At 51.5% G+C, this 24018-nt stretch overlaps 2 protein-coding genes across 2 annotated transcripts in view; both read left to right on the plus strand.

Annotated features, from left to right (window-relative positions):
* The window catches only part of LOC133357584 (insulin receptor substrate 1-like), a 50097-nt gene extending 26112 nt beyond the window's left edge, over window positions 1-23985 (plus strand). The window contains 1 exon segment of the mRNA XM_061575579.1: window positions 23402-23985. The gene's annotated coding sequence lies outside the window, so the exon portion shown is untranslated.
* The window catches only part of LOC133357588 (dual specificity tyrosine-phosphorylation-regulated kinase 3-like), a 520504-nt gene that overhangs the window by 310 nt on the left and 496176 nt on the right, over window positions 1-24018 (plus strand). The window lies entirely within an intron of this gene.

A 24018-nucleotide genomic window follows, 5' to 3' on the forward strand; every position in this document is an offset into this window, starting at 1 on the left:
AACAGCACTTGCCCGCCCCCTCTCCCCAACGCAGCCCGTGCAAGGCTACACGGGGGATCTTTGTCTTTGTGTGTAGGTGTTGCCTGCCGACGTTAATTAGTTTTCCAGACTCGTCACCGCGTGTCTGTCCTCGGAGAGGTCGGATTTCTGCTGCTCCTCCTCCCTCTCTGAACTCCAAACTCCAAACACCAAACTCCAAACACCAAACTGCAAACACCAAACTCCAAACACCAAACTCCAAACTCCAAACACCAAACTCCAAACTCCAAACTCCAAACACCAAACTCCAAACACCAAACTCCAAACACCAAACACCAAACTCCAAACACCAAACTCGAAACTCCAAACACCAAACTCCAAACACCAAACTCCAAACTCCAAACACCAAACACCAAACTCCAAACACCAAACTGCAAACACCAAAATCCAAACACCAAACTCCAAACACCAAACACCAAACTCCAAACACCAAACTGCAAACACCAAACACCAAACTCCAAACACCAAACACCAAACGCCAAACACCAAACACCAAACTCCAAACACCAAACACCAAACTCCAAACACCAAACTGCAAACACCAAACTCCAAACACCAAACTGCAAACACCAAACTCCAAACACCAAACACCAAACACCAAACTCCAAACACCAAACTCCAAACACCAAACTCCAAACTCCAAACACCAAACACCAAACTCCAAACACCAAACTCCAAACTCCAAACTCCAAACTCCAAACTCCAAACACCAAACACCAAACTCCAAACACCAAACTCCAAACCAACTCCAACACCAACTCCAAACACCAAACTCCAAACCCAAACACCAAACACCAAACTCCAAACACCAAACTCCAAACACCAAACACCAAACTCCAAACACCAAACACCAAAACCACTCCAAACCCAACACCAAACTCCAAACCACACCAACTCAAACACCAACCCAAACTCCAAACACCAAACACCAAACTCCAAACTCCAAACACCAAACTCCAAACACCAAACTCCAAACTCCAAACACCAAACACCAAACTCCAAACACCAAAACTCCAAACACAAACACCAAACTCCAAACACCAAACTCCAAACACCAAACTCCAAACACCAACAACCAAACTCCAAACACCAAACTCCAAACACCAAACACCAAACTCCAAACACCAAACACCAAACTCCAAACACCAAACTCCAAACACCAAACTCCAAACACCAAACACCAAACTCCCAAACACCAAACACCAAACTCCAAACACCAAACTCCAAACACCAAACTCCAACACCAAACTCCAAACCACCAAACACCAAACTCCAAACACCAAACTCCAAACTCCAAACACCAAACACCAAACTGCAAACACCAAACTCCAAACACCAAACTCCAAACTCCAAACACCAAACACCAAACTCCAAACACCAAACTCCAAACACCAAACTCCAAACCCAAACACCAAACTCCAACACCAAACACCAAACTCCAAACACCAAACTCCAAACCAACTCCAAACACCAAACACCAAACCTCCAAACACCAAACACCAAACTCCAAACACCAAACTCCAAACACCAAACTGCAAACACCAAACTCCAAACACCAAACTGCAAACACCAAACTGCAAACACCAAACTCCAAACACCAAACTGCAAACACCAAACTCCAAACACCAAACTCCAAACACCAAACTCCAAACACCAAACTGCAAACACCAAACTGCAAACACCAAACTCCAAACACCAAACTGCAAACACCAAACTGCAAACACCAAACACCAAACTCCAAACACCAAACTCCAAACACCAAACTCCAACTCCAAACACCAAACAACCAAACTCCAAACACCAAACTCCAAACACCAAACTCCAAACTCCAACACCAAACTCCAAACACCAAACTGCAAACACCAAACTGCAAACCCAAACTCCAAACACCAAACTGCAAAACACCAAACTCCAAACACCAAACTCCAAACACCAAACTCCAAACACCAAACTGCAAACACCAAACTGCAAACACCAAACTCCAAACACCAAACTGCAAACACCAAACTCCAAACACCAAACTCCAAACACCAAACTCCAAACACCAAACTGCAAACACCAAACTGCAAACACCAACTGCAAACTCCAAACACCAAACACCAAACTCCAAACTGCAAACACCAAACTGCAAACTCCAAACACCAAACTCCAAACACCAAACTGCAAACACCAAACTCCAAACACCAAACTCCAAACTCCAAACACCAAACACCAAACTCCAAACACCAAACTCCAAACACCAAACTCCAAACACCAAACACCAAACTCCAAACACCAAACACCAAACTCCAAACACCAAACTGCAAACACCAAACTCCAAACACCAAACTCCAAACACCAAACACCAAACTCCAAACTCCAAACACCAAACACCAAACACCAAACTCCAAACACCAAACTCCAAACACCAAACTCCAAACAAGCCGGTCCAGTGAGGGAGCTCCCCCTGCCCAGGTCGACACAGCCTCATTCACTCACACACTCACACACAGACTCACACTCACTCACACACACAGACTCACTCACACACTCACAGACACAGACTCACACACACACTCACACACACAGACTCACACTCACTCACACACACAGACTCACACTCACACACACAGACTCACTCTCACTCAAAAAGACTCGCTCTGACTCACACACAGACACTCACTCACACACACAGACTCACTCTCACACATACCCTCACTCACAGACTCACTGTCACTCACACAGACAGACTCACACTCACTCACACACTCACACACACAGACTCACTCACACACAGTCTCACTCACACACAGACTCACTCACACACCCTCACTCACACACAGACTCCCTCACACACACACATACTCACACAGACTCACTCACACACAGACTCACTCTTAGTCACACACATACTCACACAGACTCACTCACACACAGACTCACTCTTAGTCACACACACAATCTCACTCACACACAGACTCACTCACGCACACATACTCACACACACAGACTCACTCACACACACATACTCACTCATACACATACTCACTCACACAGACTGACTCTCACTCACACACAGATTCACTCACACACACTCACACACAGACTCACTCACACACAGACTCCCTCAAACACAAATACTCACACAGACTCACTCACACACACTCACACACTCTCACTCACACACAGACTCACTCACACACAGACTCTCTCACACACACAAATACTCACACAGACTCACTCACACACACATATTCACTCACACTCACACACACATATTCACTCACACTCACACAGACTCACTCACACACATACTCACTCACACACACTCACACATACTTACACACACAGACTCACTCACACACATACTCACACAAAGATCCCCCGTATAGCCTTAACAGACTGTAGGGGCAAGTGCTGTTAGCGAGCACCTATGAAGGCCGGAACGGTACACGAGGGGGTGGGTGGCCAGCACCACGCCCGACCGCCTTTGTCTCCCCAGTGGCGATGTTTACACACCGCACCAGGTACTCATTTAAGGCTGAGTCGACCTAGGGGAGGCCCAGGACCGGTTCAGATAATCGTCACTGGTGTTAGCCGTGAGCGGGAATCGAACCCGGGTCGCCAGGTTCATAGCGCAGCGCGCTAACCGCTACACTACCGCTCCCCACAACACACACACATACTCACACACACATACTCACACACACAGACTCACTCACACACAGATTCACTCACACACACATACTCACTGACACAGACTCACTCACACACATATACACATACTCACACACACAGACTCACACAGACTCACTCACACACATACTCACTCACACGTACTCACTCACACAGACTGACTCTCACTCACACACAGACTCACTCACACTCACACACAGACTCCCTCACACACACACACTCACTCACACATACTCACACACACACAGACTCACACAGACTCACTCACACACACACTCACACGTACTCACTCACACAGACTGACTCTCACTCACACACAGGCTAACTCACACACAGACACTCTCACTCACACACAGACTCTCTCACACAGTCTCCCTCACTCACACATACATACTCACAGATTCACTCTCGCTCACAGTCTCAATCTCACACATACACTCACTCTCACACAAATAGACTCATTCACTCACACACAGACTCACTCTCTCTGTTTCACACAAATAGACTCACACACACACAGACTCACTCTCACTCATACACAGACTCACTCAAACACACAGACTCACTCTCACACACACTCACTCACAGACTCACTGTCACTCACACACAGTCTCACTCACAGACTCACTCACACATACTGACACACACTCACACTCACACACAGACTCCCTCACGCACACACACACATACTCACTCACACAGACTTACTCACACACAGACTCACTCACACACATACTCACTTATACACATACTCACTCACACAGACTTACTCTCACTCACACACAGACTCACTCACTCACACACACTCACTCACACACACTCACACACAGACTCACACACACAGACTCACTCACACACAGACTCCCTCACACACACACATGCTCACACATACTGACTCTCACTCAAACACAGGGTAACTCACACACAGACACTCTCACTCACACACAGACTCTCTCACACAGTCTCACTCACACACACATACATACTCACAGATTCACTCTCGCTCACAGTCTCACTCTCACACATACACTCACACTCTCACACAAATAGACTCATTCACTCACACACAGACTCACTCTCTCTGTTTCACACAAATAGACTCACTCACACACACACAGACTTACTCATGCACAGACTCACTCACACACACTGACTCACTCTCACACACACACACTTTCACTCACAGACTCACTCACACATACTGACACACACTCACTCTCACTCACACACAGACTCACTCTTAGTCACACACACAATCTCACTCACACACAGACTCTGTCACACACACACAAATAGACTCACTCACACACAGACTCACTCACACACAGTCTCTCTCACTATCACCCACACATACAGACTCACTAAACACACACAGATTCACTTTAATTCACACATAGACGCACTCACACACCCTCACTCACACACAGACTCACTCTCGCTCATACTCACACAAACAGACTCACGCATAATCACTTTCACTCACAGACTCACTTTCTCTAACACACTCACTCCCTCTCACACACACACAGAGTCACTCTCACACACAGACTCATTTTCACTCACACACAGTCTCACCCTCTCTCACACACAGAGACTCACTCTCCCTCACATATACAGCCTCACACACACACAGACTCTCGCTCACACACACTTACTCTTTCATACACACACACCCGACCACCCTCACACTGGCACTCACACACAGACACACACGCTATATCTGTGGGGAGCGGTAGTATATTAAGAGGTGGGGCCTTACCATCAGCCCCACGAAAACAAAGCACCTGTCTTGGTATTTTGTGCCATCAAACTCTCCACCCCCTCTACTCCCTATTGGAGATGGGGCAGTTGTGGTGAGTGGAGAGTTTCTCATACCTGGCCAGTGTGCTTATGGCAAGTTCCGGTTTGATAGCAGATGTCTCACTCCAATTCAGACGGCTACGTAAAGCTGTGTGGAAGCTACCCAGTCTGTCGCTCCAGACAAAGCTTCGGGTCTTCTCGGCCACAGTTATGCCCTCCCTTCTCTATGATTATGAAACGTGGACCCCCCCCCTAATGGAACATCTTTGCCCAGCCACCGCATGCCCAAACAGCTTTTATTTGACCGGAAAGAAGGGGCTAAATGGGTGCGGGACGGGCTAGAGAAGAGATGGAGTGATATGGTCTAAGAGGATGTGGAGCTGAGTGTCCTTGTCAACGACCGGTACCAGCGGTGTCAAGATCGACCTCTGGAGGAGGACGCTGCTGCTGCTACTGGGCAGTTGGAGGCAGTCACCTTCCAGCAACAACGGAGGGCGGAGAAGCGACGCTCACAACAACGAGCGAGGCGCTGAGCAGATAAAGCACAGCGAGTTGGCACAGTAGGGGGCACGGTTGGTGAATATATTCTCAGTCAGTCAACCCGTGGCACCTGTTGGGTCTGTCTCGTGACCTCCTGCCAGCAGCGAACCTTCGGCACTTCACGTGGCCTCAGAGTGCACCTGGCCTGGCACAAGCGCCGTATGGACATCACTGACAATTCGTGGCGAATGGCGGCTGTTGTTGTAGTGGTGAGCGCTGCACTGCGCTATGCAACCGACAACCTGAATTCGATTCCCGCTCACGACCAATAACAGTGGCTAATGTCCGAACCGGTCCAGGGCATCCCCTAGGTCGACTCAGCCTTCAATGTGTACCTGGGTGTGGTGTGTAAACATCGCCAAAATGGAGACAAAGGCGGCCGGGCGTGGTGATGGCTACCCATCCACCTCGTGCATGCACCATACGTGCCTTCTTAGGTTGCTCGCTGACAGCACTTGCTCCAATAGTCTGTTATGGCTACACGGGGGACCTTTGTCTCGGGGTGTGTGCGAGCTCCGGTGTAGTTGTGACGTCGAGTAGCGCCCCTCTAAGTGACGTGGCCAGGCTCGGGGCAGCGTGGCCGGAACGGGTATTGACCTCGGCAAGCATCTGCAGCACAGCAGCACCCACGGGAGCCACATTCCAGCAGCCGCCCTGCATCATCACCCCAGCCCCCAACAGGGCGAAGGAGAGACGGGGGAGTCTCCCTCCCTCTCTCTGTGTAACCTGGGGCCCGTGTCTCTCACAGAGGGGGGGGGGGGGGGTCTCTCTCTCTGTGTAACCTGGAGCCCGTGTCTCACACAGAGAGGGGGGGAGGTATCTCTCTCTCTCTGTAACCTGGGGCCCGTGTCTCTCACAGAGGGGGGGGGGGGAGGTCTCTCTCTCTCTGTGTAACCTGGGGCCCGTGTCTCTCACAGAGGGGGGGGAGGTCTCTCTCTCTCTGTGTAACCTGGAGCCCGTGTCTCACACAGAGGGGGGGGGGGGAGGTCTCTCTCTCTGTGTAACCTGGGGCCCGTGTCTCACACAGAGGGGGGGGGAGGTCTCTCTCTCTGTGTAACCTGGAGCCCGTGTCTCACACAGAGGGGGGGGGGGAGGTCTCTCTCTCTGTGTAACCTGGGGCCCGTGTCTCACACAGAGGGGGGGGGGGGGGAGGTCTCTCTCTCTGTGTAACCTGGAGCCCGTGTCTCACACAGAGGGGGGTCTCTCTCTCTGTGTAACCCGGAGCCCGTGTCTCACACAGAGGGGGGGGGGGGGGAGGTCTCTCTCTCTGTGTAACCTGGAGCCCGTGTCTCACACAGAGGGGGGGGGGAGGTCTCTCTCTCTGTGTAACCTGGGGCCCGTGTCTCTCACAGAGGGGGGGAGGGGTCCCCCTCTCTCTGTGTAACCTGGGGCCCGTGTCTCTCACAGAGGGGGGGGAGGTCTCTCTTTCTGTGTAACCTGGGGCCCGTGTCTCTCACAGAGGGGGGGGAGGTCTCTCTCTCTCTGTAACCTGGAGCCCGTGTCTCACACAGAGGGGGGGTCTCTCTCTCTGTGTAACCTGGGGCCCGTGTCTCTCACAGAGGGGGGGGGGGAGGGGTCCCCCTCTCTCTGTGTAACCTGGGGCCCGTGTCTCACACAGAGGGGGTCTCTCTCTCTCTCTCTGTGTAACCTGGAGCCCGTGTCTCACACAGAGGGGGGGTCTCTCTCTCTGTGTAACCCGGAGCCCGTGTCTCACACAGAGGGGGGGGGAGGTCCCCCTCTCTCTGTGCAACCTGGGGCCCGTGTCTCTCACAGAGGGGGGGTCTCTCTCTCTCTGTGTAACCTGGGGCCCGTGTCTCTCACAGAGGGGGGGAGGGGTCCCCCTCTCTCTGTGTAACCTGGGGTCCGTGTCTCTCACAGAGGGGGGGTCTCTCTCTCTCTCTCTGTGTAACCTGGGGCCCGTGTCTCTCACAGGGGGGGGGGGTCTCTCTCTGTGTAGCCTGGGGCCCGTGTCTCACACAGAGGGGGGGAGGGGTCCCCCTCTCTCTGTGTAACCTGGAGCCCGTGTCTCACACAGAGAGGGGGGGTCTCTCTCTGTGCAACCTGGAGCCCGTGTCTCACACAGAGGGGGGGAGGTCCCCCTCTCTCTGTGTAACCTGGGGCCCGTGTCTCTCACAGAGGGGGGCGGAGGTCTCTCTCTCTCTGTGTAACCTGGGGCCCGTGTCTCTCACAGAGGGGGGAGGGGTCCCCCTCTCTCTGTGTAACCTGGGGCCCGTGTCTCTCACAAAGGGGGGGTCTCTCTCTCTCTGTAACCTGGGGCCCGTGTCTCTCACAGAGAGGGGGGAGGTCTCTCTCTGTGTAACCTGGGGCCCGTGTCTCACACAGAGGGGGGGTCTCTCTCTCTGTGTAACCTGGGGCCCGTGTCTCTCACAGAGGGGGGGGAGGTCTCTCTCTGTGTAACCTGGGGCCCGTGTCTCTCACAGAGGGGGGGTCTCTCTGTGTAACCTGGGGCCCGGGTCTCTCACAGAGGGGGGGAGGTCTCTCTCTCTATGTAACCTGGGGCCCGTGTCTCTCACAGAGGGGGGGCAGTCCCCCTCTCTCTGTGTAACCTGGGGCCCGTGTCTCTCACAGAGGGGGGGGGGGGGGTCTCTCTCTCTCTCTGTAACCTGGGGCCCGTGTCTCTCACAGAGGGGGGGGGGGTCTCTCCCTCTCTCTGTAACCTGGGGCCCGTGTCTCATACATCCGGTAGTTTACCAGCATCTTCTGTTGATGAACCACTGAATGTTGAAACTGGTCCAGAGTTGTGCTTGGCCTGTCGATGCTGCTGAAAGTGACGCACTCTTCCAGGAAAAAGGCCGTGTGGCTGATGGGATGGGTAAAACGTGCTTTTATATATATTTTTATGCAGAGGGACAGATATGGGGATGTGGCACTTGGCTGATGGCGTTGCCGCCGCTGCTGCTGCAAGAACTCTCCACGGGAGACCTGGGGTTAGTTGCGGGGTCGAGGCAGATGGGTGAGCGTGTGTGCAGAGCGGTGGCGCAGTGGTTAGTGTGCTGCACTATGAACCCGAGTTCGATTCCCGCTCACGGCCAAAACCAGTGACGATTATCTTAAACTGGTTTTGGGCCTCCTCCCCGAGGTCGACTCAGCCCCAAATGAGTACCTGTTGCGGTGTGTAGTAAACATCGCCACTAGGGAGACAAATGCGGCCGGGCGTGGTGCTGGCTATGCACCCCCTCGTGTGCCGTGTCGGCCTTCATAAGTGCTCCTCACTAACAGCACTTGCCCCGACCGTCTGTTAAGGCTATACGGGGATCTTTGTGTGTGGCTCTGCGTGTGTCTGTGCGCCACGAACCCAGGGAGCCGAGTTTGATTGCTGCTCACGGCCAACATCAGTGGTTATCATTTCAACTGTCTCTATAACTTTCTCTGAAACGTTTATCGATTCTGAAACCGGTCAAAGGTTTACCGGTAACCGGTTATCATGGAACAGCCATAATATCTCAAATAAACCCACATCAACAGCGGTAGTGGCCAAACCCCATCCCAGTGCTGAAAAAATCCACTGCAAACAATTGGGATCAAATACAAAGATCCCCGTATAGCCTTAACAAATTGTTGGGGCAAGTGCTGTTAACGAGTAGCACCTACGAAGGCCAGCACAGCACACGAGGGGGTGGGTGGCCAGCACTGCGCCTTTATCTTCCCAGTGGCGATCTTTACTACACACCTGCACCAGGTACCGATTTGAAGTTGAGTTGACCGAGGTGAGTCCCATATCTCGGTTCAAATAAGCGTCACTGGTGTTGGCTGTGAGCGGGAAACGAACTCGGGTGGGCCGGGATTCGTAGCGTGGCGTGCTAAAGCACTGCGCCACCGCTCCCCCCCAATAGGGATCACAACAGCAACAGTAGCATCATCATCTTCCCCTACTGCGACAAACCTGGCAGGACCCTCCTGGAACATCTTGGGACTCCCGCGAGGCTTTCCTGCTTACTGAATACATTTCCACACGCCGACGACGACGATGATGATGATGACATCAGCCACTCGTTGAGCTGCAATCATCTGTGATGGCCAGGTTGCTTCTGAAAAAGAGCAGCTTCATAGCAGCTCAGTGGGGCCTTACCTGGAAAAATGAAAAAATAAATAAAATAAAAAATAAATGAACAGGCGCAACAGTAACAACAATGATAACAATAACAACAATATTAGCAACAATAACAACAAACAATAACAACATACAATAGCAACAACAATAACTACAACAATAACTACAACAATAGCAACAAAACCGACCACACAATACCACTATAACAAACAACAACAACATACAATAACAATATCATCAACAACAACAACAACACTCGCCCCAGGAAGAGCGGCTGAGCCTCCGGTATTCGGCGCGCGTGCTCGAGGGGGGCTTGGCCGTGAAAGGGAAATACATAAATAAGTGGTCACCGCGTGGCCACCCTGATGTCGAATTTCGCAGAGGCCTGAGCCAAAGGCCTATGCGATTGGAGGTGGTGAGGGTATGCTATGTAGGGGACGGTGGGGGGTAGGTATGAGGACCCCCCTCTCTCACACACACAACTAAAACAACAGGCGCCACGAATGGCACAACCGATTGTGCCAGGAAAGGTGCACCTTGAGTGCCACGTGAATCTGTCGACGGCTCGACGCTGGCAGGAGGTCACAGGACAGACCCAGGTGCCGTGGGTTGGCTGACTAAGGTGACCTGCAGATGCACACCAGCTGTGCCCCCTACTCTGCCACCTCTCAGCGTTTTTAGCTGCACGGCGCTCCGCTCGTTGTTGTGAGCGTCGCTCCTTTGTCCTCCGTTGTTATTGGAGGGCGACTGCCACCAACTGGCCAGCAGCGTCCTTCACGAGCCTCCTTCAAAGGTGCGATTTTGACACCGTTGGAACTGGGTCATTGGTAAGTCCACTCAGCTCCACGTCCTCCTGTACCGCATCAGCAGTCTCACCTGCCGGAGAAGCTCACGAATAGGAATGTGGCCAGATGTTGTCTGCGGTGGCGAGATGTTAACTACCTCGCCTGGTATACTGGAGGGCTTGAGGTTTGATCCCAACTTTGACGCCTGCTGCATATTTGGAGTTTGCGTGTCTTTTTCTATCCCCGTCTATGCGTGTATTTTTTTCCGGGTCTTCCGGTTTTTCCCTCCACATTTAGAGTATTTTGCTACTGCTATGAATTTCCACATAAGCCACTTCGTTGAGCTATCATTTGTCGCCAGGGTCGCTTCTGTAAAATAACTATCTAGGTCAGTGGGCCTTACATGGTAAAATAAAAATAGTTTATAGTTTTCATAATTTATATAGTTTTAGTTTTGTCCAGATCTAATGCCTCAGTGGGTCCTGGCTCAGGCACCTGAACTGGAATGATTGAAAGCCATGGGCCAGATCAGTTCAATAACAACGGTAGGAGGCTGCTAGGCATTTGCATAGCGCTTGTGATTGTAATCACCGACACACTGTTCCAGCATCGGCGCATTCACGTATCATCGTGACGGACTACCAGGAACTACCGTAGAGCTGATCTCCCCACTCACCATCGGCTTGTCGTCTGTGAGATGCGCCTGCTATTATTTCACTGCAGTGGTGGGCATCCACCGAGGACCCCATTAAAACCCCCAATCGCCTGGTCTCGGCTTGTTTATGAAGTTTGCAAGCAAGAATGTCATCATCACAGCTGGAGTTGGCATCGTCCTCCCCCCGTCCCCTCCTCCAGGTGCCGAGTGAAAATGGGTGAGGTTCAGGACTGTGGCTCATGCAGCTGCTATGGCTGCGTTTGTTGCGCAGTCCAAACCTCCCCAGAGACCCTGGCTGACGGAGGGGATGTTACGGTCAGCTGAGGGAAAGTGGCAGGGCCCACTCTCACCGTCTACAACATCCCACATCTGACCATGAGGAGGCTTACCGCAGCCTTCGCTCGGAGGTTCAGAAAGCCGTAGGGCGCTGCAGGGATGAGTGGTGGTCGCAGGTTGCTACACTGGCTCAGGAGCACGCGATCACAAACAACTCTTTAATTACATAAAACAATAACTTATAGCGCCACATCTATCACCGTCCTTAAAGTAAACAACGGTGATCCGATCTCCGACCCCCAGGAAGAAGTCTGCAGGCTTGCTGGCATATTTTGAGGTCTTCGTGGAGAGGAAATTCCTCAGCCTCAGATTGTCTTCATGGGGCAACGTGTGGTTGACTGCTGGGGCTGCTGCCGTGCCTCGATTATTGTGAGTGGCTGGCTGACGTTCCATCTGTTGAAGAAGTGCGAAGAGCGATCCAGAGGCAGCTAGGTAACGCTGCCCTGTGGAAGCTACCTCGGGCCTATCGTTCCATACCAAGCTCCGGGTCTTCTCGGCCACAGTGTATGCCCTCCCTGGTCTACGCTTTCATAAAGTCGACTCCTCTGAAGGAAAACATCTGAGATACGTTCAGGCTGGCCTGCATTATGATCCTTCTTGGGTTTAACCAGAATGGATTGCCTGAGGAGCTCAGAACGTAGACATATCTGACAAGAGACAGATTTGAAGCTTTCGTGACTGCAAGGATTCATACTATTAGTTCTTTCGGTAAAGTCACGTAGGTAAAGAATGAAATTAAAATTAATAAAATAATTAATTTCACTTTTTTACCTACGTTACTTTACCGAAAGAACTAAGAGTATGAACCCCCATGTAACCACAACAGACTGTTGGGGCAAGTGTTCTTAGCGAGCGCCTATGAACGCTGGAATGGGCACACGAGGGGTGGGTGGGTCAGCACCACGACACACCCCTCATCTCACTGCTGCTGCTTGCGGTGCTTGTGGTGGTGTAATCGCTGTTTTGTAATCTTCGGATTCTATCTGTGTATTGCGACAGTGATGACGTTAGCAGTGCGCGTGTGTTCGCGCTTGCATCCACACATGGTACTATAAATACAACGATCCCCCGTATCGTCTTAACTGTTGGGGCAAGTGTTGTTAGCGAGTAGCACCCTATGAAGGCCGGCATGGCACACGAGGGGGTGGGTGGCCAGCACCACGCCTAGTCGCCTTTGTCTCCCCAGTGGTTTACACACCAGACCTAGGGGAGGCGCAGGACCGGTTCAGATAGTCGTCACCTGTGTTAGCCGTGTGCGGGAATCAAACTCGGGTCGCCGGTGTCGTAGCGCAGCGCGCTACCCGCTACACTACCGCTCCCCACACACACACACAGACGATACACACACAGACGATACACACACAGACGATACACACACAGACGATACACACACAGACACATGCGCGCGCGTTGCAACACGCTAACGCTCGCTGCGTTGGGTGTCGTTCGCGTGAGCGGCGGTTGAAGTCGCTGCTTTTTTTGTATTTGCGTGCGCAGGCTAAAAAGGGTCAACAACCGGTTAAAACCGGTTTTTGCCGTGGGCAAAGTAGAAAACGCATCGAGCGTCTTGAGAAATGCAGGGGAGAAGCAAGCAGCAGCAGCAGCGGGCAGAGTGGCGGTTCAGCGGTCAACTCAGAGGACGCCGGTTCGGACTCTGAGTTGACCAGCTCCCGGCGCGTGGCAGCCCTCCTGGGGGGCGGGGTGTCTGCGCCCCCGCCCCCCGCTTCTACCCCCCACCCCCCGCTTCTACCCCCCACCCCCCGCTTCTACCCCCCCACCCCCCGCCCCCCGCTTCTACCCCCCCCCCCCGCTTCTACCCCCCGCCCCCCTCTTCTACCCCCCGCCCCCCGCCCCCCGCTTCTACCCCCACACCCCCCTCTCTACCCCCCGCCCCCGCTTCTACCCCCCACCCCCCGCTTCTACCCCCCCCCGCCCCCCTCTTCTACCCCCCGCCCCCCGCCCCCCGCGCTTCTACCCCCCGCCCCCCGCTTCTACCCCCCCCCCACCCCCCCCTACTTCACCCCCCACCCCCGCTTCTACCCCCACCCCCCGCTTCTACCCCCCCACCCCCCGCCCCCCGCTTCTACCCCCACCCCCCCCCCCGCTTCTACCGCCCCCCTCTTCTACCCCCCGCCCCCCGCCCCCCGCTTCTACCCCCCACCCCCCGCTTCTACCCCCGCCCCCCGCTTCTACCCCCACCCCCCGCTTCTACCCCCCGCCCCCCTCTTCTACCCCCCTCCCCCCCGCCCCCGCTTCTACCCCCGCCCCACCCGCTTCTACCCCCCCACCCCCCGCTTCTACCCCCCACCCCCGCTTCTACCCCCCGCCCCCCTCTTCTAACCCCCCGCCCCCCGCCCCCCGCTTCTACCCCCCACCCCCCGCTTCTACCCCCCGCCCCCCGCTTCTATCTACCCCCCACCCCCCGCTTCTACCCCCCCGCCCCCCCTCTTCTACCCCCCGCCCCCCGCCCCCCGCTTCTACCCCCCGCCCCCCGCTTCTACCCCCCACCCCCCGCTTCTACCCCCCCACCCCCCGCTTCTACCCCCCGCCCCCCGCTTCTACCCCCCACCCCCCGCTTCTACCCCCCGCCCCCCGCCCCCCGCCCCCCGCTTCTACCCCCCACCCCCCGCTTCTACCCCCCACCACACACGCCGCGTGTGGTGGGGGGGGGGACGCGTGGGTGGGGGGCATCCACCCCTCTCTCCTTTCGTCTCGACTCACATTTGACTGACATCGCTGCTACCGATGTTTGTAACCCTATTTCATAATAATATGTTAGCCTACATCACTATTTATAGATCATATCCTTGAGTCTTTCGGTAGATTGTTTTAGTTGCACTCGTGTATTGGAGTTCAGAGGGAAGACAGTCTCCCAGTACCAGTGTTCGTGAAAAGATTTAAAGGTCACAATACTCACAACGATACTCACAACAATAATCAAAACAATACTCACAACGATACTCACAACAATAATCATAACAATACTCACAACGATACAACAATACTCACAACGATACTCACCGATACAACAATTGAGTCATTGTGTCTCTTTACTTTCGTGCCGGCCCCCATGGGCCTCGAATTTGGCACAGGCGCGTGCGTGTTGATTGCGGTGATTGATACGATAGCCATTGATACGGTATTGATGCGATATTGATATGGTATTGATGCGATATTGATACGATATTGATGTGATATTGATACGATATTGATACTGTATTGATGCGATATTGATGCTATATTGATACTGTATTGATAACGTATTGATACGGTATTAATGCGATATTGATACGGTATTGATGCGATATTGATACGATATTGACACGGTATTGATACGATGTTGATACGACATTGTTACATAGTTGATACGATATTGATACTGTATTGATACGCCATTGATACGATATTGATACGATATTGATACGATTTTGATACTGTATTGATACGACATTGATACGATATTGATACAATATTGATACGATGTTGATACGGTATTTATACTATATTGATACGACATTGATGTGATATTGATGCGGTATTGATACGATGTTGATACGATGTCGATAGGGTATTGATACTATATTGATATGGTATTGATACTATATTGATACGATATTGATACGATGTCGATACGGTATTGATACTATATTGATACGGTATTGATACGAGGTTGATACGATATTTTTACGATATTGATACGATAGCCATTGATATATTGATACGATGTCGATACGGTATTGATACGATATTGATACGATGCCCAGACGCGAGGATGGGGCTTGGTGCATGGTAGACCGCAGGTAATTTTTTAATGAATTTTAAAAAATCCACAATTTTTCTTAGCACGTGTGTTACTGTTCACTCGCCCCTCCTCCCTCCAATGCGAGGACAATGAGGACAATGCGAGGACAATGCGAGGACAATGAGGACAATGCGAGAACAATGCGAGGACAATGAGGACAATGCGAGAACAATGAGGACAATGAGGACAATGCGAGAACAATGCGAGGACAATTAGGACAATGCGAGAACAATGCGAGGACAATGAGGACAATGAGGACAATGAGGACAATGCGAGAACAATGAGGTCAATGAGGACAATGCGAGAACAATGCGAGGACAATGAGGACAATGCGAGAACAATGCGATGACAATGAGGACAATGTGAGAACAATGAGGACAATGAGGACAATGCGAGGACAATGCGAGAACAATGAGGACAATGCGAGAACAATGCGAGGACAATGAGGACAATGCGAGAACAATGCGAGAACAATGCGAGGACAATGAGGACAATGCGAGAACAATGAGGACAATGAGAACAATGCGAGAACAATGCGAGGACAATGAGGAGCGAAGGAACCGACGCGGTGACTCAGGGCCCTGCGCTCTTTGCACCCCCCGCGTGTCACAGCGACAGCAGCGGTCGCGAGCGCTGCGCCGCGAACCCGGCAACCCGAGTTCGATGCACCCCTCTCACGGCCAACAGCAGTGAGGCTTATCTGAACTGGTTATGTGCCCCTCCTAGGTAGACTCAGCCTCAAACGAGTACCTGGTGTGGTGTCTAAACATCAGCACTGGGGAGACAAAGGTGGTCGGACGTGATGCTGGCCACCCACCCCCTCGTGTGCCGTGCCGGCTTCCATTGCTACCCACCAACAGCGCTTGCCCCAACTGTGTAGGCAACACGGGGAATCTTCGTCTCTGGTGGTGGCAGCGGTGGTGGTGATGGGGGTGGTGTTGGCGTAGGTGGCAGTGGTGTTGTTGGGAGATGGTGGTGGGAGGCGGTGGTAGCGGTGGTGGGGGTAGTTTTGATGGTGTGGTGTGGAGAGGGCGGGTGTGGGCTCGCTTTCGTTCGGGCTGCAGCCTCCTCTGCTGCACACGGCCCCTCCCCCCCTCCATAGCTCCCTCCCTCCCTAGCTCCCTCCACCCTCCCCTCCCACCCGCATCCTTCCAGGAATCCAGAGCCGTGCAGGATTCGAGGAAATGCAGAAAGAGAGCGAGAGAAAGGGCTGGAGGTGGCTACAGCGGGTGGCGGGGGGTGGGGGAGGAGGGGGCGAGGGGGGGCGGTGGAGGGGGGTGTCGGGACGCTGAGGAGGCAGGGGGCTGATGGGATTTTGGGGGGGCCCTGAGTTGTGGGGCTGGGGGCCCATTGTTGCTTTGTCCGTGAGGAAGCTGCCTGCTCATGACAAGCGGAGAGAGCGGAGTTCAGAGGAGAGCGGTGGGCATGGTAGAGCGGGCATGGGAGAATGGGTGTGGGAGAGCGGGTGTGTGAGAGTGATTGTGGGAGAGCGGTTATTGCAGAGCGGGTGTGGGAGAGCGGGGATGGGAGAGCGGGTACGAGAGAGCGAGTATAAGAGAGTGGAGTTCAGAGGAGAGTGGGTATGGGAGAGCGGGACTCGCAGGGCTGGTACAGGAGAGCGGGTGTGGGAGAGAAGGTGCTGGAGAGCGGATGCGGGAGAGCGGGCATGGTGCAGGAGAGCCGGTCGCAGTTCAGCGCAATTGTCTCTGCGTGTCGCTATTCATCTCGCACACTTCCCGCCACCCCCTTCCCATCTCTCGTCTCCTGTTTCCCGGTCGTCCGCCGCTCATTACCAGCTCGTTCCCCGCTCGTTCACCACTTATCGCAGGGGCTCGCGGTTCAAACCCAGCAGGCCCCCCCTTCAGATACGAGGACTTCGGCGACGTCGCGGCGTTCACCGAAGCAACGACGTTAGAGATCCGTGGCGTCGTTGGGAACGAGTCGGCCATACTGTGTGCGTGCCGGCCTCGCGGTCCAAAAGTCGCCAATAAAACGACTGCGCAGAGACAGCTGCCACTGGGTGGTACCCCCAGGTTAGAGCACGCGGCAACGTCACCCCTGCTGTGGAACTACAGCAGACTGCGTGAAACGCAGCAGTGTCTTCCTCCTCCACCGTGATGGTCACCCTGAGTGCCTACACAAGTTTTTCTTTTGCCCGGAGGCGTCCATCTCAGGGCAATTTTAGGGATGCGATTGTGTTCCATTCTCAGGACGTGGCCACTATAACCATCGCAGTCTTCGATGTGTTTTAATCTCCTTTGTTCTGTTCCAGCTTCGGGTTCTCGAGTACAATTCACGATTGGAAATGTTGTTTGGCCAAAATATACAGCGTAGATATTTCTGAGGCATCCATTGTGGAGGGCCTCAACCTTTGTTCATGTCTGTCTGCTTTTATGACCCTCCAGCATTCAGAGCCACACAGCAGGATGGACGTGACGTTGCTGTTGTATATTTGGGCTTTGGTTTTCAGATTGCACTGTTTGGACTTCCAAATGGTTCGCAGTTGACAGAAGGCGCCCTTATTTTTTTCCCGGCCTTGCCTTGATGTCTTTATGGCCCCACTGCCCCTGCTGATGAGGCTGCCCAGGTCGATGAAGTCATCCACAAACTCCAGTGAGTCACCATTTTATAACAACGGGTGTCATGGACGTGGCGGCATTGATACGCATCACTTGAGTTTTTGGAGCTTTCATTTTTATTTCCTGGAGGTTGGAGTGATTAGTGAAAAGGACAGCGAGGGTCAAAGTCTCGGTGCTCCAGCTGGTTGAACAGGGTCCACTGATACCTCTGGGTGGTCCGATATCGTATTGCTCATGATGCAGTCGATGTTGAGGAGGATGGACGAGATTGATGCATCCTTGTCTCAGTCCAGACTTTGCAGGAGAGAGTGTTGTCAGTGATTACACTGCATTAAAAGTGTTTGTACAACTTTCCTATGATGGTTATGATTTTTGATGGAAATCTACAGAAGCTCATTATCTTCCAAAGGCTTTCTTGAAATCCACACAAAGATGTGTTCTATTATAAGTACTACTCCATGTTGTTTCACAGTGCAATGGTCCAGTCCATACATCCATACCTGTCAACCCACACGGTTTACCCGTATTCTTGTACAGGGAAATTGAGCTTTCAGGTCCATACGGCATTCAGCCGTTTCAATATGGCAGTTTATTTGTCTATTTGTTTGTGTTTTTCTCTTGTGATGGGATTTTGTTAGGATGATTGTTGAAATTTATAAGGACAACGGGGTGACCAATAAGGTAAGAATTGGTCTGTAATAAGAGGGTTGACAACTATCTACATTCTCTTCCTCTTTTGAATCCCGCTCGCTCCTGCCTGAGCCTGGTGTCAATGGCTGTCTCCATTCTGTTGAGGAGAACGCTGCTGAAAACCTTGCTGGGAATGGATAGTAAGGTGATTCCTCGCCAGCTATTGCAGTTCTTGAGGTTTCCTTTCTTTGGGGTATGTTAATGATGAGACGTTTAGTCCAGTCATCGGGGATGTTGTCTGTGGCCCAAATGTTATGGAAGAGGTCTGTCAGAACCTTGGCAGCTGTGGGAATGTTTTTTTAGCATCTTTGCGTGGATTTTATCCTGTTGCACATGCCTTGCCACTCTTGAGAGATTTGATAGAACCTCAGATATGTCAGGAGGACCGGTGTCAATGTCAAGGATATCATTTGTTGATGGGATGTTGGCTGGCTGTTCTGGTTCAGGGAGGTTGAGCACTTCTTGGTAGTGTTGGACCCATCTAGCTGCTTGTTCACTCTCAGAGGTAATGGTGTTGTTATTTGTGTCTGTATTGGGAGCAGATTGGTTGTAATGTCTGTCCCAAAGACGCTAGGTGGTCCTTGTAGACTGTGCTCAAGTCTCCATTGGTCTCCAGCCTCCTCAGCTTCACTAGCCAGGTTCTCAACAAAGGCCGTCTTGTCTCTCCTGGCTCTCGCCTTGACTTATCTGTCCTTGTTATTGTTGGCTATCTGGGCCTGTTCTTGTAATCTTGGTGATTTGGAGTTTAGTTGCTTTTTTAATTAGTTTTCTCTCTTTAAATGTCTGCCATGTACCCGGTGTTATCCACATCTTTAGCCCCTTTTGTTTGAAACCTAGGACCCTTTGTGCTGTTTCATTATAGGTGTTCTTGATGTTATCCCATTTTCTGTTGATGTTTTATTCTTTCTCCATATCAGTGGTGGTATTTATCAAACTAAAACAGTCTTTAGCTCCATGACAAACTCTGTGATCTTCTTCGGGCACTTGATTTTGCAATGTCCAAGTTGTTTCCGGCACTGACCTTGTGGTATGACCCTCTTGAGCTTGATAGTAACAGCGGCAAGGTAGTGGTCGGTGTATGCATCTGCATCACGGTATGTTCTAACATCCTGGAGTGACCCACACGTCGCTTTCCATCGATAATATATGTGGTCAATCTGGTGGTGGTGCTACCATCAGGAGACTTCCAGGTGAGTTCATGTATGTTCTTCTGGGGGAAGATGGTCCCACCAATGACAGGGTTGTTGTTCATACAAAAGTCAACTCGTTCCCCATTGTTATTCCTCTCATCACTTCCGTCGTGGTTGGTGTTGGGTTTCACTTTAGCGTTCATATTGCCGATAACGAGGAGGATGTCATGCTGGGGCACCTTTGAAACAGCCAGCTGTAGTTATTCATACCAGTCCTCTTTGCTCTCTTCCTCTGCCTCATTTGTTGGTACAGAGCACTGCAACATGGTGAGTTTGCAGAACTTCGACTTGAGGCGCACTCGAATGAGCCTCTCACTCACTGGCTCCCATCCAGTAAGGATCTGGCTTTCTCCTTAGAGAGTGCGATGGCAGCACCATGTGTATGGATGTTCTCATGGCCTGTGTATGGCACCACTGATCCGTCATTCGTCACAAGACGTCCAAAGCTGGTCCAGCGACATTTACTTATCCCCAGGATGTCGAGATTGTACATGTTCATCTCGCTGAGGACTTGTGCTGTCTTGGAGGTCTCGTACATGGTTCTAACATTAACATGGGCCAAGGCGGAGCTTGGTTTTTGGCCCCAGTAGACTCTCTTTCATACTCATGACTTACAATGGCTGGCTTAGAAGAGGTCCTGGAGTGTTGCAAAAAAAGTCTTCGGGATCTGAGTGGGGACCATCCTCATGAGGTATAGTAATTTGGAAAGGATCGTCGTCTTAATTAGATGTCCTCGTTTCTATAAAGAGAGTGGGACATCTGCCCAGACGGCGACCAAGGTGGTTGTTTCCTGAAGCTGCCGAGGGTAAATTCATTGAAAACAGTGAGTTCGAGAAGAGGTCACAATGACATTTAATATGGGATGGAGACCATTAAAATGGGACAAAGTCATTTGTAGGTTTAGGAGATGCTGCTGATGGCAGCATTAGTTCCGATTTTGTTACATTTAGCTTGTATCCTAATGCCTATCCATATTTCATTGCCAATGCTGGTATTGTGGGAATTTATTACTTCAAAATATTGTCAGAAAAACGTATTTTATTTTCAACCTTGCCACACTTCACCCCCACGACGGAGTGATTTTCCCTCACCCTTTCGGCGAGTGGTTCCATTGGCAGGGTGCAGAGTAGGGGGAGACAGTGGACTGCCCTGTCTCGTCACCCTTTCCCAGCGAAAAACTCTGAGATGTTAATACATTTGTCATAACTAAGGCCGTGGGATCTGTGTATCAGAGTTTGCACATGTCTATGAATTGTTAGGGAAATTCAAATGTACGCATTATCTTAAATAGAAGTTCCATTCAAGTATATCAAACGCCCTGTCCCCATCCAGCATCAAGGCGTACACTGGGAGATTGTGCCTGCTAGCAATCTCTGTTGCATTGACTCGGGTCCTGACATGTTCAGCGGAGTTTTTATTCTTGATGAAACCCGTCTGAGCCGTTCCTGTCATCGTTGGTAAAATATTTTCCAGTTTACCCGGAAGCATTCATTGATTGCTCTGGTCCTGGAAAGGGGGTCTTTACCTTTGCGTATAGAGCAGATGTATGAGCGGTATTTCTTGGTTTTAACCATTCTTGCTAATAATATTGTGGTGGCTGCAGAGGCATCATGGAAGGGAAGCATGGCTGTTTTCATATCACCTACTCATTTGATAGTTTATCAGTTTATTACATTCTAGTCTCGTCCCATCCAGTTCTTTGATAATTTTCGATTAAAATTTTCGATTATGTAGTTTTTACTTTAGTTTTCTACGTGGTTGTTTAGTAACTGCAGCTACATACTATTAACATTCCTTTCCTTTGTTAATGCTACTCCCTGCACCCTCCCTTGGTGCTGCTGATCCTGCATAATGCATGGGCATAATATGACTTTGAAACCCCCCCGCCCACCTCCTACGCATCTCCCATGAATATGCTAAATTCCTCTTGATATGCACATTCTTTTTGTTAAGGCGCTCCTCTTACACCTCCAACCCAGCTTATATATAAGCTCCTAGCTTGGCAGTGTCTCATTCTTCACCTGAAGACGGCTGCTTGCGTTGTAGCCAAAACGTCGTGAGAATTATTTTATTTTATTATGTTTTATTTTTTATTATTTATCACTTCCCTTCTACGTTACTTTACCGAAATAACCAAGAAGATGATTCTTTGATAATTTCAGCTGATTGCGTGGCTTTACATCCTCTCATCGCTGTTATTTTTCCCAGATGTTTATTTAAGCCTCCATGCTCCCTTCTCCACGAGGGAAACCTCTGATACATACACTTTACGTGCATCCATAGTATTTGGGGAAAGGGAGGTGGGGATGAAGCGACATTGTTACTCATATATCCCTCATTTTCCTCTTTTATTTCTTTGACCAGTTGATCGTGCTCTAAGAGTCGACGGTCTAGGGGTAATAATTTAAAGTCGTTATTTTTTTTTGGTCTAAGATGAATTAGATTGTCATCAGAGCGTGGCCGTACATTTGCATATCCAGGATCTCCGCTTTGGTGAGGTGTGGTAACAGGGGCATGGAGATGAGAAAATAATCGATTCTGGAAAGCTTCTTTTGGGCTCTAGAAATGTGGGTGATTCTCTTTCGGTGGGGTGGAGGGTCCTCCAACGGTCTGTCAACTAGCGTTGAGTGATTATTTCACTGAGTAGAAGCTTCTGTGCCGCGTTTTGGTCAGAATTAGTCGAGTGCCATTTATCTGGAACGGGGTATTTAAGCAGGTTCAAATCGCCTCCTGCGCTAAGACCCCCTTCCTTTTCTCAATAAGAGACGCAATTACAGGAAAAAGTTTTGAATTGATAGGGGGGGGGGGGGGCGGGTGATAGACGTTCATGAGGGTGACTTCTTTGCCCTGCAATGTTCCTACAAAGGGATCTGGGCACAGTACTATTAGTGAGCTCCTCTGGAAGGTGGGACTATTCTGGATCATGTAATCTGCGTGCCCAGACTCCACATGGAGTCTGGGACCCGGCTAAACAGGCACGACATGGGCTAGAGAAGAGATGGGCTAATGCGGTACAGGAGGATGTGGTGCTGAGTGGACTTGCCGATGACCCTGTACCAGCGGTGTCAAGATCGACCTCTATGGAGGAGGCTCGTGAAGGGAAGGACGCCGCGAGGTAGTTAACACCTCCAATGCCAACGTGGCATGGATAGGCTGAGGCCGACTGAGACGTGAGCCCGAGTTTGCATGCGTGGGAAATGCGGTGGCCCTGAGCACGCGGCTTGTGCTGTTGTTACAGGAAAATGCCGGTGGGACACTCCGATGAGACGCTCCGGTGGAACACGCCGGTTGGACCCGCCGGTTGGGAACGCTGATGGGACACGCCCGTGGGACACTCCGGTGGGACACTCTGGTGGGACACTCCGGTGGGACACGCCAATGGTACATGCCGTTGGGACACGCTGGGGACAGCCTGGAGGTCGGGCCCACCAAGACGAGGATGACGAGGACCCCTCATCCACCGCCTCCACTTGCCGCGTCCCCCTCGTCACTCCCCTCATCACTCCCCTCGTCACTTTCCTCGTCTCCCAGCTGAAATCCAGCGGAGTTCTCGTCCCCCTTTACCAGAAGCTCAGGTTTTAGTTTTTGTCCCCTTCTCCGGCACAGTTCGTGTTCAACCATTTCTCTTGGTCCTGGGAGTAACACCGCTCACAAACGGACGGCGGAAGTGGCAGCCCTCTCTCTTCTCTCTCTCCTCTATCTCCCCTATATATCTCCCCTCTCTCTCTCTCCTCTATCTTCTCTCTCCTATCTCTCTCCGCTATTTCTCTCTCCACAACTCGAGGCAAAAGTGTTGCCAAAATTGCCATGGTGACGTTTTCATCTTCTGCCACGGCGACTTCTTCTTCTGCCACG

The sequence above is a fragment of the Lethenteron reissneri genome, chromosome 58, assembly GCF_015708825.2.
Source record: "Lethenteron reissneri isolate LAM-NWPU_2019-01 chromosome 58, ASM1570882v1, whole genome shotgun sequence".
Classification (NCBI taxonomy): Eukaryota; Metazoa; Chordata; class Hyperoartia; order Petromyzontiformes; family Petromyzontidae; genus Lethenteron; species Lethenteron reissneri.